Raw genomic sequence first — 9,465 nt, 5'->3', positions numbered from 1 at the left:
ATTTTGTTTTAAAGATCTTTGTATAAATTTCAGTGAACAAGAAAATAGTATCTCCACGAGTCATTTCACCAAAATGGCCCAGTCTAGAAAGAACAATAAATTATCATTTTGTGGTGATATTTCTATGGGAAACCAAACTACTACATTCCGGGGACGCCTGGGGGGGCTCAGTCGGTTAAGCATCTGCTTTCCGTCCAGGTCATGATCCCAGGGTCCTGGGATCGAGCCCTGCATCGGGCTCCCTGCTCAGTGGGGAGCCTGCTTCTCCCTCTCCCTGTGTGTGTTCTTGCTCTCAGATAAATAAATAAATCTTAAAAAAATAAAATAGAGTAATACATCCCAGGCTTCAGTTTGTAGTGACTGTGCTGGGTTTTTATGACTATAAGTATATACTTGCGGCTTCTATAGGGTCTGACCCAAGGACATTAATCTGGGTTTCCAATAGCAACACCCCCCCGGGGGGGAGCAGGGGTGAGGGCTGGTGGGGTATAGGACAGCAAGGTTGAGGGGTCAGCGCTCAGGAGCCAGGTTCTCCTCCAGCCAGCGACAAGCCATCTGCTACCAGACCAGCAATATGGAAACACATCCGCGGTCTCCCAGGCCCCCAATGCAGCATCAACGCTCTCCCCCCTTGGGGTTCTTGGCTGCGCCCACTCTTTCTTCACCTCCTTCTCTGGTTGCTTCTGCCCAAAGTGCTTTCCTGAGCGCCCCTCTCATCCCGGGGGCCTCTCTTCTCACTGCCCATGTTCAGTATGTGTTTACTGACTCAATGAAAGAACTATTGACAAAACAGCTGCCCCACCAGCATCCCCAACTCACTGTCCCCTCTCCCCATCCTCGCCCTGCCCTGCATGCCCGTGTCTATCAAGACGACCATTGCCAGGGGCTCAGAACCGCCCCGCCCGGCCCCCGACACCGCCTCACAGTCCTCCCCAGTTAAGTGCCTCACTGGCCAACCTGCCTCTGGTTCTCTCGCCGATCTCTCCCTCCTCACACCAGCGTCCTGCTTCAGGTCCTTGCTTCCTCTGATGGGACCCGGAATGGTCTTCCTGTGTCTGTTCTCTCCTCCAATGACTCCGAGGCAGTCCTGCCAAGATCTCCCCAGATACACCCTGCACCTGCCACGGCACCATTTAAAAACAAAACAGGGGCACCTGAGTGCACTGTCAGTTAAGCGGCCAATTCTTGATTTCGGCTCAGGTCCTGATCTCGAGTTCATGGGATGGAGCCCCATGCCAGGCTCTGAGCCCAGTGGGAATCCGCTGGTCCTCTCCCTCTGTTCCTCCCCCTGCTCACACTCTCTCTATCTCTAAAATAAATAAATAAAATCTTTAAAAACAAAAGTTCCCAGTAGTTCCTATTTTAGGTGGGTTCCTCTGGGAACAGATTTCAATGGGAGAATGGCATGCAGAAGTCTGGGGAGTGCTTTCGAGACACTGATCTGTAAGGAAGCAAGAAGCACCTTTCTTCTCTCCTCTACATCTCTGCTGGGCTGAAAACACGCCTCCTAAAGAGACCTTCATTCCCTAATTCCCAAAACCTGTGAAGATTGCCTTCAACAGCAAAAGGACATAATTGAGATGCACAGCTTGTCAGCATCTTGATTTAGGACTTCTAGCCCCAAGGTTGTAGTGATGTGTTACGGCGACCCCAGGAAACTGTTAGATCATGCTGCAACATCTTTCTCAGATCTCACCTCTTCTGTGAAGCCCGCTCTGATTACCTCTGATAGAAACTTTCTCTCCCTCTACTGACCCTTTACTGGGCTTATCCCTCTTCGGGAGACCTTGCATCATCTGTGTTGTAACACAGTGGTAAGTCTGGATATGTGAGTTTATTAAATACTTTGTATATAAAGGTTGGTGCCTGCTCTGGATTTTAAAATCTCTAAGAGCAGGCACCAAGCTTTATATACGAAGTATTTAATAAACTCACATATTAAGTAGTTAGCATAAGCCAGGCTCTGTTCCAGAGACTTAAGTCCTGCATTTGGAACATATACGCTTTTGCAAATTTAATTTTGTCAATAGTTCTTTGATTGAGTCAATGAATATATACTGAACACTTCCTCTGAGCCAGACACTGGGGGAGACAGGAGTGAAAAAATAGATGCCCCTCGTCCATAGCATCCTGCCAAGAGTCCCTGTCCTCATGAGAGACAGAAAATAAACAGATTCATATGCATTTGTATTTATTTAGTGAAAGAAATGATGGATGTTTTGAAGGATCTCAGAAGCAACATATGAATGGCTCTGGATGCCTGATGTGGAAGAGGTAAGAGAAGTGGAGTGAGAGGTAAAAACACACTTAGCCTCCACCCCCCCCCCCCCAAATTAGCCACCCGCACCTCAGCAAGCCCATCCTGTCTTTCTTCTATGCATTTAGATACACCAAATCAACCCATATATGGTTATTTTTGCATAAGTAGAAAAGTACCTTTGCATATTGCTACTTGGCATAGAATTTCACATTGAGTAAACATCTTCTCTAAATGCAGTGCCCGTGGGATGAGCAAACTTCTCCCTCTTGTAAGGCCTACTTGACGGTGAACCTCAAAGCCAGGTCCACGGGTGGCACCTGGTCCTTCCGGCTCCCGTTAATGGGCACATGCTTTGGCAAGCCCCCCCGCACCGGGTACAAAGAAGAGGTGTGAACAAGGTGCCATTCGTCAGCCACCTGGGGGAGGCTTGGGGGACTCCTCCCCAGGACCCCTGGAGCACAGTGTATAGACGGTGTTTGCGTGCCCAGCACTCCACCCAGCAGTGCTTGCTGGAGAAGCAGAAGGCCCCTTCCTGCTTAGATGCCTGTTACCGCACCCGTCATAAGAAGCAAAAGCCCTAAGAAATCACTGAGTTGGAAGAGACACTCCAAAAAGCCTTTCTCTGCCTCCAGGAAGCCCGATGTCTAAGTCATGGACAATAGCTGGGTATTTTCCAGCTTTTAAAGCTATTGGAGGAAATTGGAACATGTCTGATCCCATCCTGGACCAAATTTCAAAATACATTTTTGCAGACAAATTAACTTCCTAGCTGTGTCACCTGACTCACTCCTAAACCACACTGTCTCCTTCCATTGACTGCGTGCCTCCCGGTAAGAGATTTTGCCGTCTCGTCATTACCGAAAAATCTGCATCCTTGGTTCCAGCTCATTCCTCTTCTAGGACTTAAATACACCAGACATTTGACATTGCAATTTTGAAAGGAGAAATACAAGTCGCTCTTAAAAAATATATAAAATATTTGTTAATTTTTGTTCGATGTTTATCTCTCCACGTTTCCAACATTTTCCCCTCTTTTACTTATGTGCTCTGGTGTTCTGCAACCCTGCTGATGGGCTCCTGAGTCAGCGTCACTGTTTCCAATTACTGAGCATCTAGAAGTAGTTCCAGGCAACTGCTTAGCGTTAACGTTCCCACCACCAAAACCTGAGGGACAGAATTCTTGCTTACAAATGCCGGAGTTAAGGGTTGAGAGACAACATCCATTATAACCTCCTGTTTTCACTCACTCATAATTGTCCAAAAATGGTCCTTTTGCTCCAAATCATTCCATGCTCTGTTTCCACCCCAGGGATGAAATTGCTCGGGAAAGCTGAACAAAAGTGGTTTAGCCAGTTTGGAACCCGGGCAACTTGGAGGGGAGAATATCTTTCTTTAGCTGAAAAACAAATAAAATATCTCTCTGGCTGGGGACAACCCCCAAACAGCTGTCCCCTTACGACATCAGCTCTCTTGTGTGGGTGGTCAGCCTTCTCCAAGGGAGGAAGTGTCTGTGAGGGGAGCGGAAATCCAGAATTTCTAAAAAGAAATCATAGGCAGTGAAAGTATGGATTTGAGCTCTCTGTGCCACCGTGGGGTGGGGGCAGCGGGGCAGCAGGGGGAAGACTAATGTTTTATTCTCTGGAGATTTCAGGGAGTCCTCTTTCCCTGGGATTGGCTGCCTTCTGTGCTGTGGTGGTGAATGTTATATGAATTAAGTCAAAGCGTTCTTGAGTTTGGGTTTGGGTTCTGTCCCTTACTACCTGTGTGACCTTGAATTCATTATAGAACTTCCCTGAGCTTTGAGAGCCTTATCATGAAAGTGGGATCATAGTGGTCTCCCCAACATAGAAGTGCACTGAGGATGAAATGAAGTGATGCACACAGGACCCTCGGCCCCATGTCTGGCACCCCAAACGGGTGGCCTGGGAGTGGAGTGGGCTAGCAACAGAGAAATAAGCACGAGTAACCGCATATTGAATTTGCCCGCTGCGTTGACACGCGGCTTTTCTGCCTCCCTGCCCCCCTTCGGGGGACCGGGCCTCAGTTTTCATTTCATTTTAGAAAACCACCACTTCACCGTCTCAGCCCGTGTGATTCCAGGGTCGCTGCTCCCGGCTTCATCAGCACAGGTGTATCCGGAACACGGTTCCAACAGATCAGAGGTTGTGAGCCCCAGGATTTCCCCAGAGAATCTGGGGTCGGGGAGAGAAACCCTTCTCTTTCCTCTGTGAGCACCGGCCAGCAGGGATTCCCATGCAGAGCTCCAGTTGTCTCTGGTCACCTTCGCCAAGAATGGCTCCATCAAGGAGAAAGGCAGGCCCTGGAGGTGGTGTGAGGAGTCCAGAAGGCACCGTCTGGGTGCCTGGGCCCTGCCTCCAGACCGCTCTGTTTTGTGAGACGATACATTCCCCTTTTTGCTCAAGTTGGCTTGTGTCGGGTCTTCTGCTGTTTACGTGGGTCCTCTTTGGAGCAGGAGCTCGAGGCTGAAGGCATCCGGCAGTGAGGCAGGACTCTGCATGGTGCTTGGTCGATGCCCGCTCTCTGCCCCCTTTCGCTGATGGCTCCAGACGAGCCCTTTTGCTGAGTTCTCTGCAGGAAAGTTCTCAGCAGCACAACCAGCTGGACGCTGACGTTCCAATATCCTGGGCATCTGTAATGTGAGAGAGCTAGAGTACAGAGCGGGTCAGAGTCCGCCTCTCAGTCCGGGGTAACAGGAGAAATTAAGAGCTTATCTCTAGAGTCAGGCAGACTCAAGGGACTGTTTTTGAATTCTGGCTCCACTCCTTGCTGTGTGACCATGTGCAAGTTACTCAACCTCTCTGAGCCACATTCTCTTCAACTGTAGGAAGAAGCTACTCAGGTTGCCTAGGGAAAGGCATTGTTTCACTCTGCGCCTCACCTCGCATTTCCATCCCAGCCTAGAGAGGTAAGACTTCTGCTCCTTTACTGGAAATAGAAATACTGGGCGAGACCATGTGACCTTATTCCACCCTGTCACTTGGTCCTCCCCATGGAAAGGAAGGTGATGAGTCTAACTGGTGCGAATGGGGAGAGCAGACATTCAGCCACATTTCCCCCCTCGACGGGGGTGGATCCAAAAGGTGAATCAGTGAAGGCCTCGGTGGCTGCCCGGACGGGGCATGTTCAAGTGCAGTGAGCCATGTGCTCCCGGGGTCCACCAAAGGGACCTGAGCATGGCTGCTTGCACCACCAGCCGTGTCCCTCCTCCAGCCTCCCCACCCGTGCTGTGGGTCTGGACACCTTTAATTTAAATTGGGAAGCTCTCCAGGCCGAATCTCTCACTTCCAGGGCAGGAGCTTTGCTCCTTCGGTCTCTTGCTAATTCTGTACGTATTTCAGAACGATAAAGTGTTTCTGGCACCCTGGGGTGAAGGGGGTTTCTCCTACAAGACTCCATTATTGCAAGCTTTAACGTAGGGGAATGGACTTGACTATTGCATCAAAAGTAAAATTCTCTTCAAGTTAATAAATAGTATTAGTGGGGCACCTGGGTGGCTCAGTGGGTTAAGCCGCTGCCTTCGGCTCAGGTCATGATCTCAGGGTCCTGGGGTCGAGTCCCGCATCGGGCTCTCTGCTCAGCGGGGAGCCTGCTTCCCCTCTCTCTCTCTGTCTGCCTCTCCGTCTACTTGTGATTTCTCTCTATCAAATAAATAAAATCTTTAAAAAAAAATAAATAAATAGTATTAGTTTGGGAAAAGCTATTTGTAACATTGATAGCTTTCAAAGGTATAATATAGAGTATATTTTAAAAACTTCTGCCTGGGGCACCTGGGTGGTTCAGCTGGTTGAGCGTCTGCCTTCAGCTCAGATCATAATCCCAGGATGCTAGGATCCCTGCTCGGTGGGAATGTCTGATTCTCCCTTTGCTCGTGCTTTCTCTCTCCTGCTCTCTCTCTCATGCGCATGCTCTCTCTCTCAAAAAAAAAAAAAAAAAAAATCTTAAAAAAAACCTCCAACCAATCACTAACAAGAATTCAAGAAATACACTAGAAAGACAGACAAGGAGGGAATTCTATATTAGGCATTTCCCTAATATAAGGCAACAACCTCCTGGAAACCAAGCCTGATTTTCAGTTAAGATAAGCAGCAAAACGGAAACTTCAGGATACTTCCAAATTGTCATTCAGCCCCGTGTTTATTCCCTACCCCACATGCTATCATACAGAGTTTGGATTTGCCATACGTGGGTCAGTATTCTTCTGGAGATTTCTGTTTCCCTATATTCAAGCAAAACTGGACCCTTCCCCAAACCGTTTTTAGGGGGTTTCACCTGTGCCTACGTGTCTGCCTCTGAGTGTGAGAGATGGTGACTCCCACTCCCCTGTCAGGGTAGACATGACTGGCCGTGGTAACAGTCCATCCAAATCCCACTGGTCCTTCAAAGCTCATCAAACAGGCGGGTTCCTTACTGTTTTCCAGCAGCTCTGCTAAACAGCAAGCCGGTTCAAGTTCTGACCTGAAATTTCTCATAGGACATATGCATGCCTTGTGCATTCTAGTTGTTGCCAAGATTTGAAATAGATCTTTCTGAGGAAGTTGCATATAAATCTTGTTGTGATTTATTTGAGTGAAGTGACAATAGGAACAATGTTCTGAACCCACTGGTTTCCTTTAGAAAAGAATAAAAATAAATAAATTTGGGGAACGTGGAGAAGGCTTCTGGTCACTAAGAATTTGCTCGAATCCCTTAGAACACTACGAATAGGTAACTCAGAGAATAGGACATTAGAAAGGCTAATAAAGACACGCAGAGAAGCCCAATTTTCCTACGAACCAGAGAAAGCTCTCCCGGGATGCGCAGCCCGCGAAACTATCACTTGAACTGTAAATGCTGGGAAGGACGTGCAGACATGGGACCCTCGGGCCCTCGCGGGATACACTGTTGCAACCTCCTGGAGAGCAGCGGCGCCGTGTTAGGGACGTGCGTCCGTGACGACTGTCTAGGCAAGTCCTATTCCTGGGCTATGCGCCAGACAAACTCCTACCCAAGGCAGCGAGGGCGCTCGCGGGCTCGAGCCAGCGCGCCCACCCCGGCAGGGACCCGCCGGCCACTGAGGGACCCGCCGGCAGTCAGGCCAGTGAGCTGCCCCCCGGGGCGTCGCAGACAGACCCCGGAGCAGAGGGAAACGAAGACGGAGGAGTCCAGGGGAGACGGACCGCAGAACCACGACGCACGTACACTGTAAAACACATCCACCAGCTGTGATGCCCGCGAACGTCACTGGAGACGCGGATCTCTGGGCTTTTCTCTGGGCTCCGCACGGAGAGCTCAGGGCCTTCCGCGGAAGGTCGCGGCTTGCAGAATCGGTCACGCTCTGAAGGACAGGCCGGCTCAGCGAGGGGGAACTCAGCCATCATCTTGCCAGAAGCTTCCACCTGGCTGAGGAGGAATGTGAAGCCCGGAGGGGTCGGGTGACCTTACCGGGGTCAGACGGGGTCAGATGAGGTCGAGCTGTGGCCTCGCCCCGGGCTGCCGACCCGCTTCTCCCTCCACCCGGGCCGCGTGCGGTGCGCCTGGCCTCGCCTGCCCGCCTGCCGCGCACCTGCACCCGGCTCCGCGGGCGCGGGAAGGGCCGCCGCACCGGGTGTCCGCTCTGCGGCGTGACCGGCTCGCAGCCGAACCCGCTGGACGTCACCGGACGTCACCGGACCGTCACCCGGAAGCACGGCCCCCGGGGGCGCATGCGCAGGCCCGCGCCGGCCCCGGCCCGCCGCGCACGAGAAGCCTAACCTGCTGGCGGGGCTGCCCCGGGACCGTGCACGGCGCCACCTAGTGGGGACCGGCTCTGCGCCAGCCCGGCACTGCCCTTCGACTTCACGTGCGACGTTGGTGACGTTGCACGTGTCGCAGGTCCCCGTCAAGTGAGTGTGTAGCTGCTGAGGGTCCGGCAGCTTCGAAGAAGGCGGTCCTTCCCCGCTGAGACCGGCTCCTGCTCCTCGGCATTCCCCGCGAGGGTCTCCGTGCTCTTTGGGGGCCTCTTCCCCCGAGAAACGAAAACTCGCCCCTAGTGGGCATCTGGCCAGGGGCATATCGGACCTTCCGAGTCTCTCCGGATCTCGTTTTACCGAGTCTTCTTGTTTTCCATCTTGCGCAGTCTGACCCTCCCAGGCCCCCCGGAGGCCTCTCTCCCGGGAAGGTGGGTGCGGTACCCCGAGCCGGCGGCAGAGGGCGCCCGCGCTCATCGATCTTGGCGCCCAGCGGGGTGGGGGCTGGGCGGGCCGTAGGCATCCCCGCCCCTGCGCTGACCTCAAGGAGCTCCCCCTGGGGACGTGGACCAGCGCCTGCTTGGCGTGGTCGGAGAGGGTTGTGTGCTCCAACACTGTCCTGGGAGACATTTCCATGGCGTTTTCCATGGAACGGGGTGAAGGCTGCTCTTCTCTGGCTGGGATAGAATTTGGCTCCCTAGTCCTCTGCTTTAGGCGAGCAAAGGCTCCTTTCCCAGATACTCCACCCCTGCCTGCCTTAGGGCAAAAGGCGGGCTGAGGGTGCGGGGTGGGGGTGGGGGGCGGCTTGCTTTCCACTCCCCACTCAGTGCCTCCCAGGAATGCCCTAAATTCATCCCACATCAGGGACCCCAGTCTTCCTCCCAGGGGGAAAGACATCATTGGTTTATGCCGGAAGAGCCTTGAAATCATTTGTGGGGAGGAACCTTCAGAGCCAGCCTCAGTCTCTTCAACACATCAGTGCGGGCAAATTATCACTAGCGGAGAGAGGAGATTTGATTCTTAGAAACAGCCGAACAGGGTGAACAGATTCACCCTGAGCTGAATCTTTAAAAAAAAGAGGAAATAAAGCTGGTATGAGAGTGATGAGCCCGGTGTAGAGCAGGTTCTGGGTAGACGGGAGTCGCCTGTGAATCTGGGTCCCATGGGTAGTTATGGTGTTTGCTGTTATTTGACGAGTTTTTTTTTTTTTAATTTTAAAGATTTTATTTATTTGACAGAGAGAGAGATCACAAGTAGGCAGAGGGTCAGGCAGAGAGAGAGGGGGAAGCAGGCTCCCCGCCAAGCAGAGAGCACAATGCAGGGCTCGATTCTAGGACCCCGAGATCATGACCTGAGCCAAAGGCAGTGGCTCAATCCACTGAGCCACCCAGGCGCCCCATTGATGAGTTTTTAATATAGAACCATGAGATCGTGTTTCTTACGTGGATCAGAAAGCAGCTCTAAAGACAAATGGAAAAG

The sequence above is a fragment of the Mustela nigripes genome, chromosome 10 (assembly GCF_022355385.1).
Source record: "Mustela nigripes isolate SB6536 chromosome 10, MUSNIG.SB6536, whole genome shotgun sequence".
In the NCBI taxonomy this organism is placed as follows: domain Eukaryota; kingdom Metazoa; phylum Chordata; class Mammalia; order Carnivora; family Mustelidae; genus Mustela; species Mustela nigripes.
This window is presented reverse-complemented; position numbering follows the sequence as displayed.